The sequence below is a fragment of the Leptonychotes weddellii genome, chromosome 6 (genome assembly GCF_054177405.1).
Source record: "Leptonychotes weddellii isolate Sample4059 chromosome 6, ASM5417740v2, whole genome shotgun sequence".
Taxonomy (NCBI): Eukaryota; Metazoa; Chordata; class Mammalia; order Carnivora; family Phocidae; genus Leptonychotes; species Leptonychotes weddellii.
Window position 1 is genome coordinate 84275147 of NC_138374.1, and position 14339 is coordinate 84289485.

Sequence of the window (14339 nt, forward strand, 5' to 3'; positions counted from 1 at the left end):
GAGAGGTCTTTCCATCATGTTTTAAGCAATCGTTTTTTTAAAACAAGAAACAAAGACTCCTCGTGCCGCTTCAGAGGTGTGCGTGTGGAGGAGGGCGTGTGGTTGTAATCACACGTACATACAGAGGAATGTGGCGAAATCTGGACAGCCAGGGCTTAAATGAATGCGTCTGGATGGAAGGCAGTTGTAACAGGGGAAAATGGTGGATCTGCTCAGCTAGTTGCTACATGGACATGCCTGTTTCTCTATCATTTCTCCTAACTCTCAATTCTAGATTTCGGTATAAATACGAATATTGGGATAGATGTCTCTACCTTATAGCCTGTGCTGACTCTTTTGTCCTATTACCATGTCACTTCAGCTCACACAGTTCCATCATGAGTGCCACACCCTCTCAGCCTCTCTCTACCTCAGGATCATTGTAAAGACACACAAATTAGAAGTCTTCATTGTCCCATTGAAATTAGGAAAGAGATTTCCCTCCCTTACTTTTCTTTGGGCACTTACTTCAGAAAACTTCTAATTATAAGTACTTAATCTTCTCTGAAATGTATGTAAATCCTTTTGAAGATGAGATAGGGCTTGTGTCAGTTTCAGGACTAGGAATGTCTTTCTCAAGGACCAGGGAGCCATCTCTTTGGAATGTGAACATTAGAGGAGCGAGGGCCTCCATCTCCTAGTTTCTGTGGCAGGTTAGAAGCCTAACTTCCGTGGGTTCCTTGCTCCAGGTTTCCAATCTCCCTCCCGCCATGACGATGTGAAAAGCTTGTTTTTCCTTTGGAGAAAGCCAATTACCCCAATACCAAGTACGGTTCGGATAAACTCTGGATGACAAATGGTGCTGGCAAGTTGTCATACTTGAGGACTAGTTATTGTTTATCTTGAGAACATGTATGTAACAGGTTGTATCTGCTTAGCTGCAGACTCGGGTACAATTTCTTTCTGTCTCTGCAATCTCTGAGCGGGTTGCCTGTGGTGCTCCTCACATTCTGGCTTAAGGCTTATTCAATAACAAAGGTGCTTTCTTTCTCTACTGTCTTTGTAAAGAGGTCTTCTGCATTGGGCAAAGGTTTTGTTTTTATTTATATTTTCCCAGCACCTTTCACTTTTATCTCACTCGTGCCTGATTTTCTTTTTCCTCATTCAAATTCCTTTGAGAAAGACTATTATTGGTCAGCTCTCCTTTTGGAGCAAGGTGGCCAATGTACCAGCTGGCTGCCAAAGAGTAAAGTGCCCTCCCTTACTCCAACTGGGGGGCCGGGGTGAAGCTGGGTGTTCTGTCCTACTCGTTGTACGAGATCTACGCCCTAGTGGGGATTGTGTTCTGGACAGATTCTGTTAGTGGTTGTGTGCCAGCCAGTATTCCTAACATGAACACATGCCGACTGGCCTATCACCTGAGACTCAAGTTGGCAATTAGAATTTAAACCTCAGACAAGCTTACCTAGTTTCTCACAGAGAAAGAAATCTAACTCAGCTCTGGAACCCAGGCACTACTCACAGCCTTGGGGAGCCATCTTGTAACCTAAGACACTAGCGACAAAGAAGACCAGGAGGAATGGGGAGGTGAATATGACCCCATTTGGGAAAATCATTCAGGGAGCCCATTGTTCTGGTTGGTGACAACAGCACCATTTTCACAGGAAAGGGGACACTGAGTATGATATTCACAAGGAAAGAAAAGATATAGATTACAGCAGACAAAAGAATGGAAAGTGGGAGAAAACACCGAGTGCAATATGGAGACAAAAGAGAACATGAGACCCAGAAGAGGAATGAGCAAAAGCAGCAGAAAATGAGGTCCTAAATTTCAGATGATGGGATGGCAGGAGGGAGCCATTGCCTGGGTCAAATCACCTGCAGTGATTTTAAGTACTATGGATAAGAGTTTAAGTAAAATCATGTTTCTTTTGCAAAGAATTCTGTGATTCCCCCCTTTGATGGCGCAGGTTTGGGGTTCCAGCTGCACTGCCCAGCTATGACCACTGTGCTCTGCAAAACCTCCCTCTCTGGAGGAACCTCGTGCAGGTTCAGAAAATTACTTTTGTCTTTGGGGTGGAGGTTTATTGGTTCTGTGCACGGCCAGGAAATCATCCCGTTTGGACTATGAAGAGTCTTGATTACCCCTTCCAAATTAGTTTGTTCTTCCTCTATTGGAACTTTTAATCAGTACAGTTCGCCAGGCGTAAGTCTGTTTATCCAGAAAGTGGAACGCCTCCAGGCTCTGCAGACAGCCATCTCCCAAAGGGCATATCATCCTTACTCAGTCCTCACAAAGGAAATGGCAGAGAAAGGAAACAAACACATATTGAGACTTACTATGTTCAGGCCCTTATGTGATGTGCTTTGTGTGAAATGTTTCATTGTATATGATGTAGATACCATTTTATTTATTTATTGTCTATTTTTTTATTGAAGTATAGTTGCCATGCAATGTTATATTAGTTTCTGGTCTACAACATAGTGATTTGCCAATTCTTTCTTTCTTTCTTTCTTTCTCTTTCTTTCTTTCTTTCTTTCTTCTTTCTTTCCTTTCTTTCTTCTTTCTTTCTTTCTTTCTTTCTTTCTTTCTTTCTTTCTTTCTTTCTTTCTTTCTTTCTTCTTTCTTTCCTTCATTTCTTTCTTTCTTTCCTTTCTTTCTTTTCTGTTTATTTGAGAGAGTGAGAGAGAGAGAGAGCATGAGCAGGGAAGGGGGGATGGGTAGGGCGGAGTGAGAAGCAGGCTCCCCGGTGTGCAGGGAGCCAGATGACATGGGGCTGGATCCCAGGACCTGAGCTGAAGGCAGGACGCTTAACCGAATGAGCCACCCAGATGCCCCATAGTGATTTGCCAATTCTGTGCATTACTCAGTGCTCACCACCGTAAGAAGTGTAGTCACGATCTACCACTGTACAACTTTGTTACAATATTTGTAGGTGCCATTTTTAAAAGGGTACCTGACACCCAAAAAGACAGTAATTTCCGGTTCCGGTTCTTTGTGCAGCTGCGGCAGCGGCTCCATGCGAGATGGAGGCCCGGGCGGGCTTCCAGTCTGCGGCTGAGCGGCGGCGCCGGAGCCTCGGGAGGGGCTGCCCTGGGTCCGGGCGGGACTCCGGGGCCTCCCACGTGAACGGGCCCGGCGCCGGTTCAAGGGCTGTACCGCTCCCGATGCCCGGAGCGGCCCATCCGAGACCAGGTATGCTGCCAGGCAGCCGAATGACACCTCCGGGACCCTCCATGGGACCCCCTGGCTATGGGGGGAGCCCTTCAGTCTGACCTGGCCTAGCCCATTCAGGGATGGCCCAGTCAGGGATGGACCAGTCAGGGATGGACCAGTCCCACAAGAGACCTGCACCTCAGCAGGTCCAGCAGGTCCAGCAGCAGGCGGTCCAAAATCGAAACCACAATGCAAAGAAAAAGAAGATGGCTGACCAAATTCTTCCCTCAAAGGATTCGTGACCTGGTACCAGAAGCCCAGGCCTATACGGATCTCTTGGCTTTTGAAAGGAAGCTGGACCAGACAGACTCTCGTGAGGAAATGGCTAGATATCCAGGAGGCCTTGAAACGTCCCATCAAGCAAAAACGGAAGCTGCGAATTTTCATTTCTAACACTTTCAATTAGGCTAAATCAGATGCCGAGGATGGGGAGGGGACCGTGGCTTCCAGGAGGTTCGGGTAGAAGGACGGAGCCTGGAGGATTGGCACAGGCCCGCCCCTGCCCAGGAAATGGACGGCTTCCAGGTGAAGCGGCCAGGAGATGGGCATGTACGGTGTACTGTCCTCCTGCTGCTGGACCTCCAGCCTCCCCAGTTTAAACTAGACCTTCGCCTGGCTCGGCTCCTGGGCATCCACACCCGGACCTGTCCAGTGATCATCCAAGCACTGCGGCAATATATTAAGACACATAAGCTCCAGGACCCTCACGAGCGGGAGTTTGTCATCTGTGACAAGTATCTCCAGCAGATTTTTGACTCTCAACATACGAAGTTTACAGAGATCCCTCAACGGCTCCATGCCTTGCTTATGCTACCAGAGCCCATCATCATTAATCCTGTCATCAGTGTTGACCCAAATGATCAGAAAAAGTCCGCTGGTTATGACATCGATGTGGAAGTGGATGATACTTTGAAGACCCAGATGAATTCTTTCCTGCTGTCTACTACCAGCCAGCAGGAGATGCTACTCTAGACAACAAGATCCATGAGACAATAGAAACTATCAGTTAGCTGAAGACCCAGCGGGAGTTCATGCTGAGCTTCGCCAGAGACCCTCAGGGTTTCATCAGTGATTGACTACAGTCCCAGTGCCGGGACCTCAAGACCATGACCGATGCGGTGGGTAACCCAGAGGAAGCGCGCCGAGCCGAGTTTTACTTCCAGCCTCGGGCTCAGGAGGCTGAGTGCCGGTACTTCTACTCCAAGGTGCAACAGAGATGACAAGAATTAGGGCAAGCTTTGGGAATCCGAAATACATAGGGCCTCTCCCACGGCCCTGATATGGCTGCACCAATTCATATTTGGGCCCTGTGCTGCCTGCCTCATAGCACCTGCCTTGGTCTTGCCTGGGGCCTTCCAGGGGATGCTGTTGGTTCAAGGACAACACCAGAATGAAGAGGGTCTCTCATTTCTGTCTCACAAGACACCTGTCACCCTCTTCTCCCACCCCATCCCTTCCTGTCCCCCAGTTTTGCCCCACAAAGTTCCCATGTGCCTCTACCCTCCCCTGGTCTACATAGGACCTCTAGATAGTATTAGAGAGAGAACCTGTAGTGGTAATCAGTGCATTGAATGGTTTGGGCCTAAGGCCAGGTGGTCTTCAAGGGGACCGGCTACACTGATCCTGCCCTTCAGAGACCCAGGAGTTGGGAGCTTTAGCCCCTTCTCTGAGACTCAGGCCTGGGGGCACTCCATAAGCTAGTTGATCTTGGCTCTCCAGATAACAGAATCCAATTTCCTTCCTTCCCTCCACAGGTTTGGAGCACACTCTCCCTTTACTTGTTGCCCTCTAGCACTAAAGGAACCCTGGTTGCTGGGCCCCACTGAGCCCCAGGTCAGTCCGCAGCCCTCTAGATTGGCCTGCTGTCTCAGGGCTTCTCTTACTCCCTCGTAGGGGGTCCACATCAGTATTGGAGTTTGTCAGCTAGTGCTCCCTCCCAGCACACTCCCTGTAGCTGCTGTCTTTAGGATCCCCTGCTCTCGAGTTGTCCTAACACAGGGCATTTGGGTGGGGGAATCTTGCCTTTCTCTGTCAGAGCCCCAGGGATCTAACCTGGGGTTTTGTCATTGCCAGCAGAGGCGGTTCCTTCCTGCGGTTGCTTGGAGGTGTGACTCATTTATTCACTCCACCCTGCCTCCCCTATCCCTTCGTGGAGAAACAGGCCTAAAATCAAATGGGTAAAAGCCCTGGGCCATCCCTGTCTTCCTGTCCCTTGTCTGCCCAGTTGACACCCACTGGTGACTTCTAGGGCACTGAGGAGTGAAAGCGCCTAGGACTGGCGAATAGCTCTGAGTTGGGTCTGTGACTCTTCTCTCTCCCTGCCTCACAGGATTGTGACTCCCCAGCCCCTGCCCTCAAAGCTTCAGACCCCTCAGGTAGCAGCAGGACCTTGTGATCTTGGCCCCTTGGAACTGAGATGGTTTTGCATCTTTCCAGGAGAGCCTCAGATTCTTCTTCCAAGTTGTATCACCCCAAGTTAGCATATCCCAGGCTCGCAGATTCAACATAGCAGGGTGGGAGACAGCTGGGCACAGAGGGGGAATTCCTTTCAGTCTGGGCTCTAAACCCACAGAACTGACAAAGCCCCTGCTTCCCCACCCCCTCCTCAGGCTCCTGTGAGCACATCCTCCAGCCCCATATCCCTGCCTCTTCCACACTGGGGACAGAATTTTCTCCCTGTCTTCCCCTTCTTCCTATTATCCCATCCCTCCCTTAAAAGGTTCTCCCCACAGACACTGGACAGCCTCTCTCCTTGGGGCTGGAACCATGAGAAGGAAGTTCAGCATTCCTACACAGTGTCCCTGTTGAAGATAACTTTTTATTAACTGAATTATTATGTTTTTTTCATGGACCAAAATTTTTTTTGTACTGTCCCTTTACTGATGTCACCCAGTTTTAATAAAAGAATCTTCTGGAAAAAAAAAAGACTGAGTAATTTGCCCAAGGGCTACACTGCGTGAAGTGCTGGGACTTGGATTTGAATCCAGCTCTGACTACCAGTGTTTGCAGTTTGCATGACAGCTGATTAATACTCATTAGCTTCCAATTAGGCCTGTGCTAAAGACAACATACATCTCTTCTATCAGTTGCTGCCATGGTGAGACTAGTCATACCATGGCCTGACCATGGGGACAAGGATTTTGTTTTGTTAACTGCTGTGTTCCCCACACCAGTAGCAGTCTCTAACACACACTAAGTGCACAAGAAATACTTGGACTTATTTGTGATGGAATGAATCTTTGTGCTGTTAGCACAGGATCCAGCACACAGCACCGTTCGATAAGTGTTTGTAGAAATAAAATGTAGTTTCCCCTCCTACACTGTGAGCACTTCAACAGAGATTTTCTATTTTCCAACTAATGACCCCACCATCTCTACACTCTATTTTTCCAAATGAGTTCTACTTTTTATGATTTTGTCTTATTAACCATGTGAGCCCAATTATTGGTGTCAATCATGAGAAATCATCTAAATGGAATTTATTTTCTTTGATGTTTACAAGGAAACAAAATAGTACTCTAGATGGAAAGAAATGTATCTAGTTCCCTGAAAACTGATGCCTAATAGCCAAAAACGGTCGGTTTGGAGATAATGGGTAAACTGCAATCATTCTGTCGAGAAAGCCAACCTGCCTTCTACAGACCATTAGGGCAAAAGCAGTAAGATCTATTCATTCCTTGAATCTGACTGCCAGTTACTCTTATTCTTCTTTGAATTTGTTTTTCAGTCCTAATCAAATCCAAAATTCAGTTGAGGGGTACTGAAAGGTCCTTCATGAACAGTGTAAAAAGTATATATTTCAGGGGTGCCTGGGTGACTCAATCAGTTAAGCATTTGCCTTAAGCTCAGGTCGTAATCCCAGGGTCCCCACTCACTGGGGAGTCTGCTTCTCCCTCTGCCCCTTCCTCTTGCTTGCACATGCATGCACACTCTCTCTTTCTCTCAAATAAGTAAATAAAATCTTTTAAAAAATGTATATATTTCTTTAGGATTAGAAAGTAAAACTATGTTTTAGGAACCAGTGTGAATAATGACAAACATTTGAATCATACTGTGCATTTATTAGAATAACAACTTCAAAGTTATGTGATGATTCAGAGACCTGAATCTGGACTTCCATCCTGTCACTTTCTAGCTGTTTGACCTTGAGTATTTTGCTTAGCTGTACTGCGTTTCATTCAGTTGTCATTCTTTAAAATGAAGAAATTAATGCTTTCTCTTCTGACTTAAAAGATTTTCTTTTCTTTTTTTTAAAGTAGGCTCCATGCCCAGTGTGGAGCCCAACACAGGGCTTGATCTCACTACCCTGAGATCAAGACCTGAGCTGAGATCAAGAGTCAAATGTTAAACCAACTGAGCCACCCAGGCACCCCCAAAGATTTTCTTAACAGGAAATAAGAATGTAAGAACGCCACTTAAGCTATAAAAAGTATAATCCAACAAACAGGCCTTGTGTATTATTGTTTACGTTTGTATCTGTGCGGTGATAAGTCCTATGTGCTCCAAATTAAAAAAAAATACTTATGATCAGATAAAATGAACCAAAATATCCTCTTGTTCCTATTATTTTTAGCTCCAGAGGTGTGTCAGGATGGAAGAAAGCCACCCGAAAGCTAATTAGGTTTCAACGCTTGCTGTGTTAAACAGGCTTGGGATAAAACTTGAGTTAATGATACTACTAGACACTGGATTTTTTTTTAGATTCCACACACAAGTATTTGTGTTTCTTTGTCTGGTTTATTTTACTTGGCATAATGATTTCCAGATTCATACATGTTGATGCAAATGGCAAGATTTTCTTTTTTGTGGCTGAATAATATTCCATTATATATATCCCATCATCTTTACCCACTCATCCATGGAAGGACATTTAGGTTCTTTCCATATCTTGGCTATTATGAATGATGCTCCAATGAACATGGATGTGCAGATACCTCTTTGAGATATTGATTTCAGTTCCTTTGGATATATACCCAGAAGTGGGATTGCCAGGTTACATGGTAGTTCAATTTTTAATTTTTTGAGGAATCTCTATACTGTTTTTCATAATGGTACAAATTATAAATTCGAATTATTTCAAATTCTCAGTTATAAGAAGGATAAGTGCTGAGGATCTAATGTACAGCATGGTGACTATAGTTAATAATGTGGTATTGCATACTTAAGAGGTGTTGAGAGTAGATCTTAAGCATTCTTACCACAAGAAAAAAGAGTTAACTATGTGAGGTAGTGGATGTGCTAATTATCTCGACCTTGCTAAACATTCTACAATGTGTGTGTATATCAAATCATCACATTGTACACTTTAAATATATACAATTATATTTGTCAATTATTCCTCAGTAAAGCTATTTAAAATGCTACTAGACACATGGAGTGGAAATCCTCAGAGACTAGAGATTTAGAGAACATGTCCTGCCTCTTCATTAAGAACTTGACAAAATTTTCATAGACTTATAGGGTCAGGGAATACAGATCATTGGCTCTACATATCTCTCAAGGTAAAGGAGAGCAAATGAGTGTCTTTCACTAAAAAAGGTCCTTAGTGTCCTCAGTAAATTAAGAGAGTATCTTAATTTCTAGATTCCCTACATGAGACCAACACAACTGACTTTTTAAAAAGCGAGGAGAGTAGACTTTGGTGTACAGTATTCTAAATGATGGATTTCACTAACTTTTAGTCACTGAGGTGAGTGGTTTTGGGGTATCAGATATCTGGCTTCAATCAGGATATGAATTTTGTTGATCAAAGATCAAGTTCTTGATAAAATAGGAGAAAAGATAGAAGTCATTTAAAAGAAAATGTTTGATCCCAATGCAATTCTACAATTGCACATTTCCTCTGCTCTGAAAGTAAGAGGTGAGAAACTATAGAAACAAATGCTAAAATGGGAAGAATCTTTGGTATATTTTAAGTTTGGGTTAGTATTGAGTTATATTTTGACACTTTGGGGAGGAAGTGAGCATCTCCAGTGGCTTTTCTCATTCTGGAACCAAGCATCTCATCAGTAACCATTAATGTATACATGACAGTTGATGATTCATTTTCTATATAGTAGAAAGATCTTGATTGATACTGGAAGAAAATATTCTCTAAACATTTTGGGAACTAGTTGATACATTGTATTTGGTTTTAACCTATGTGAAATCATCAATAAGCAATAGTGTAATGCCATGGAACAGACATTTACATGACAGCTTTTTTTTTTAAGTAACAAAAACTTCTATTAGAACATTGAAATATTTCATTTAATCCTTGCAAAAATTCTCTCAGATTGGTACTTTTATTAGCTCTCAATTCATTAAAATATGAGAAAATCGAGGCACAGAAATTACAAGAGAACAGTCAAAGCATTTATTGTATGTTTGTGACAGGAAGTTAACACAGATACCCAAATACATGCAGTGAGCTAGCCCTGTCTGGATGCTGACTTCAAAAGTCAGCTTGGGAACTGTAGTGGGTTGAATGATGTATCTTCAAAATTTATGACTACCCAGAGCCTCAAAATATGACCTTACATAGAAATAAAGTCTTTGAGATATAATTAGTTAAGGAGCTTGAGATGAAATCATCCTGGATTTAGGTTGTTCCCTAATCTAATGACTGCTGTCCTTAAAAGGAGAGGAAAAGGCACAGAGTGAGAACATATAGATAAGAAGTCCATGTGAAGACAGAGGCAGAGATTAGAGTCATGATGCCAGAGCTAAGGAGCACTTGCAGCCACCAGAAGCTGGAGGAGGCCAGTAACAATTTTTCTCAAGCTTTTAGAGAGAGTAAACCCTGCTGCCACCTTGATTTAAAATTTCTAGCCTCCAGAAGTATGCAAGAATAAATTTCTGTGATTTTAAGCCACAAAGTTTATGTTAATTTGTTATGGCATACCTAGGAGACTAATCCAGGAACATAAAGGTGGGACTTATAGTATAGTAGAATGAGGAATTAGGCAAATCTTTTTCCAAAAAGCAATAACAGAAAAAAAAACTCATTTTATAGCTCTAAAAATTGATAGAGTCATAAACTTTGAGAAGCAGTTACTCATGAAAAATGAGCAAACTTTAGGTAAGAATAATCTGAGACATGCCTCTCTCCAACTTGGGCTTAACAGTCAATTTGAGGTATTAGAAGAAAGAATCAATGAAATTGAAGATGAGTGAATAGAAATTGCCAATCTGAAAAATCACAGGAAAAAAAGAATGAAATACCTGAATAGATCTTCAGAGGCTTATGGGAGTTTCAGGAAACAGTGAGAGAGACTAAGGGGCAGATAAAAAAACATTTGAAGGAATAACAGCTAAAAAAATTCCTGAATTTGATGAAAAAAAAAATGTACAGATACAAGAAGTTTGACAGACTCCAAGTAAAATAAACACAAAGAGAGCCACATCTAGAAAATCATAATCAAACTGTTGAAAACCAAAGACAAGGAGAAAATCTTGAATACAGCAAGACAAAATTGATTCATCATACACAGGGGAGTAACAATGTGACTAGCAGCTACTTGCCTTGTCATTTGAAAAGAGAAGGCCTGAAGGCAATACAATAAAATATTCAATGTGCTGAAAGAGAAAAAAAAATGTCAGTCAAGAATTTTCTAACCAACAAAACTATCCATCAGAAAGAAAGGTGGAATAAAGAGATCTGAAGGTAGGGGCGCTTCGGTGGCTCAGTAGGTTAAGCGTCTGCCTCCGGCTCAGGTCATGATCCCAGGGTCCTGGGATGGAGCACCGCATTGGGCTCCCTGTTTGGCGGGAAGCCTGCTACTCCCTCTCCCACTCCCCCTGCTTGTGTTTTCTCTCTTGCTGTCTCTCTCTCTGTCAAATAAATAAATAAAATCTTAAAAAAAAAGAGAGAGATCTGAAGGTAAAGACCGAGAAAATTTGTTGCTTGTAGACAATACTTACAAACAATACTAAAGGAAATCATCTTGGAAAAAGTAAAAATGTGGGTAAATATAAAACACTGTGTGAATATGTTTTCTTTTTTTCTCTTCATTTCTTTAAAAGACACAGGATTGCATAAAGCACTAATTATAATTGTATTGTTGGACTTGTAATATACATAGATATAATATGTATGACAATAATAGTACAAAGGAGAGAAGGAATAGAGCTATATTGGAGAAAATTTCTTATATTTTATCAGAATTGTTAGTATTAATCTGAAATAGCCTACTAATTTAAGATGCATATTGTAATAGTGAAATAACTAAAAGAGGATTTAAATGATATAATAAAAATATTTGTTTAGGGGCGCCTGGGTGGCTCAGTCGTTAAGCATCTGCCTTCGGCTCAGGTCATGATCTTAGGGTCCTGGGATCGAGCCCCGCATCGGGCTCCCTGCTCCGCGGTGGGCCTGCTTCTCCCTCTCCTCCTCCCCCTGCTTGTGTTCCCTCTCTCGCTGTGTCTCTCTGTCAAATATATAAATAAATAAAATCTTAAAAAAATAAATAAATAAATAAATAAATAAAAATAAAAATATTTGTTTAACCAAAAAAGAAGGCAGTAAAAAAGGAACAGAGGAACAACAGCAAAAACATGAGCCATACAGAAAGCAAGTAGTAAAATGGCAGATACAAATCCTGCTTTATTATATTACATTAAATGTTATTATATTCAATGTATGATTACATGAAATGTGAATTGACTAAACACTCCAGATAAAAGGTATTAAATGCCTTACATTAAAATGCACTAAATGTGAATGAACTAAACACATCACTAAGAGACTGCATATAAAAAATAAAAACAAGATCCAACTGTATGTTGTCTACATAAATTCAAAGACATAAACAAGTTGAAAGGAAAAAATATAATATGGAAATAGTAATCATAGCAAAGGTGAAGTGTCTATATTAATATACTCTAGAATAACAGACGCATCATTGACTTCAAGAGAAGAAATATTACTAGAGACGGGCTCCTGGGAAGCTCATTTGGATTAAGCATCCAACTCATGATTTCAGCTCAGGTCATGACCTCAGAGTTGTGAGATTGAGTCTCATGTTGGGTTCCACACTAGGTGTGGAGCCCGCTTAAGACTCTCTCCTTCTCCTCTGCCACTCCCACCCTCATTCTCCCTCTCTTACCAAAAAAAGAGACAAAGAGGGACATTTCATAATGATAAATGATAATGATAAAAAGGGCCAATTCATCAAGAATACATAATAACTAAAAATATATATGCAACTAACAATGGAGTTCCAAAATCCATGAAGCAAAAATTTACAGGATTAAAAAGGGAAGTATACCATTCAATTATAATAATTGAAGACTTCAATAATCCACTCTTGGTAATTGATAGAACAATACAGAAAAATAGCAAAGATTTACAAGAGTTCAACAAAACTGTCGGCCAACTTGTACTAGTCAATATTTATAGAATGTTCCACCCAACAATAGCAGAAAACATAATCTTTTCAGGAGCACATGGAACATTTTTCAGAATAGATAATATGCCAGATCTTAAAACAAGTTTCCATAGACTTAAAAGGATTGGAATGATATAAAGTATGAGTAAATTAGAAATTAACAATAGAATGCAATTTGGGAAATCCTCAAATATTTGGTTATTTTAAAAAACACACTTTTAAATAATCCATTGCTCAAAGGAAAATTCAGAAGACAAATTAGAAAATACTTAAACTGAATGTAAACAAAAACACTGTATATGAAATTTGAGTGGCTTTAAAATGGTACAGCTACTTTGCAAAATGGCCATTTCTTAAAAAGGTAAATGTAATCTCACCATCTGACCCAGTAATCTAGAAGAGAAATAATGACATATGCCCACAAAAAGGCTTGCATATGAATTTTTATAGCAGCCACTACTCATTATAGCCCTCAAATCAGGAAAAAAAAATCAAATGTACGTTATAGTGTGAATGGATGAACAAAATGTAATACATCCCTTCAATGGAAGGCCATGTGATAACGAAAAGAATAAACCTGTGATACATGTTATAAAATAGATGAACCTCTAAAACATTATTCTACATATTATATGATTCCATTTATATAAAATGTCCAGAAAAGGTAAATCTATACAGACAGAAAGCCGATCAGTGGTTACCTAGGTATGAGGATGGAAATGGGATTGACTCCAAATGAACACATAGGAACTTTTGGGAGGTGATAGAAATATTCAAAAGCTAGATTTGTGTAATGGTGTGCAACCTTATAAATTTAGTAAAAATAATTATATTCTGCAATAGATGGCTACATTTTATGTTTTATAAATTATACCCCAATAAGGCTGTAAAAAATAATAAGCAGCAAGGGGTAGTGGGTGGGGAGTTAGATGAACAATGTATTTACAATTGTTGAAGCTGGTTGATTCACATGAGAATTTATTATACAAACTCTTCTGCTTTTATGTATGTTTTAGTATTTTTATAATAAAAATATTTTAAAAGTCAATGTTAAAACAAAATTAATAAAATATAAGCTTGGTTTTCTACACTTCTGATGTCTAAAGTACATCTACCTCTTTAAAAAGACAGGGCATAGTCCTCAAGTGTCTCATCAGAAAATTCAACCACGAATTAAGTCAATTCAATTTAACAAATTTTGAATCAACATCAACTATATGCAGGGTTTTGTCTTGATGCTTAAAACATTCTTTTTTTACTCCTCCAGTTCTTGATTGGTTTAAGCAGATAGTCATGTCTTTGTCTTAAAATTGGGTGTTTATTATTTTTCACTGAACTTCTATTATTGTCAATCATATAAAAGTCACATTCTATTCTATATCTCTCTCTAGATCATCTTCCTTTCCCATGTTTTATCTCTATATAGTAGAGGTTTCTTATAGATAATGGGAATTTTTACACCCACAATTCAAAATATCCAATTGCGAAAGTAAAATACTTTGCAATCTGGTAAGAGAATTGGGTTTTGGAAAAAGTAATTAGCCCCCTCTGGTGATGTCCAGCAGAGGCAGTAATTCAATGCTATGCTCTGAGTGGCAACAAGGTCTTACTCTCTAAAACTGATTTACTTTATCTAGAGATGACATGGGTGAATTCCTTCCATCCAAGGGTAATGTACTCAAGTGAAGTAGCCAGTCATAATTCTCGAGTGACTTATTTGAACATCTAAAAAGGAATAGAGAAAAGGAAGAATAGTTTCAGAATGTTTTGCATTA

General features: G+C 40.8%; 1 pseudogene across 1 annotated transcript; it reads left to right on the forward strand.

Moving 5' to 3' along the window:
• The first annotated feature begins 3006 nt into the window (after positions 1-3006).
• LOC102747424 (SWI/SNF-related matrix-associated actin-dependent regulator of chromatin subfamily D member 1 pseudogene) lies at positions 3007-5781 on the forward strand (annotated as a pseudogene). The gene is made up of 2 exons (XR_014146404.1): positions 3007-5029; positions 5526-5781. The product of XR_014146404.1 is annotated as an SWI/SNF-related matrix-associated actin-dependent regulator of chromatin subfamily D member 1 pseudogene (transcript).
• The last annotated feature ends 8558 nt before the right edge of the window (positions 5782-14339 follow it).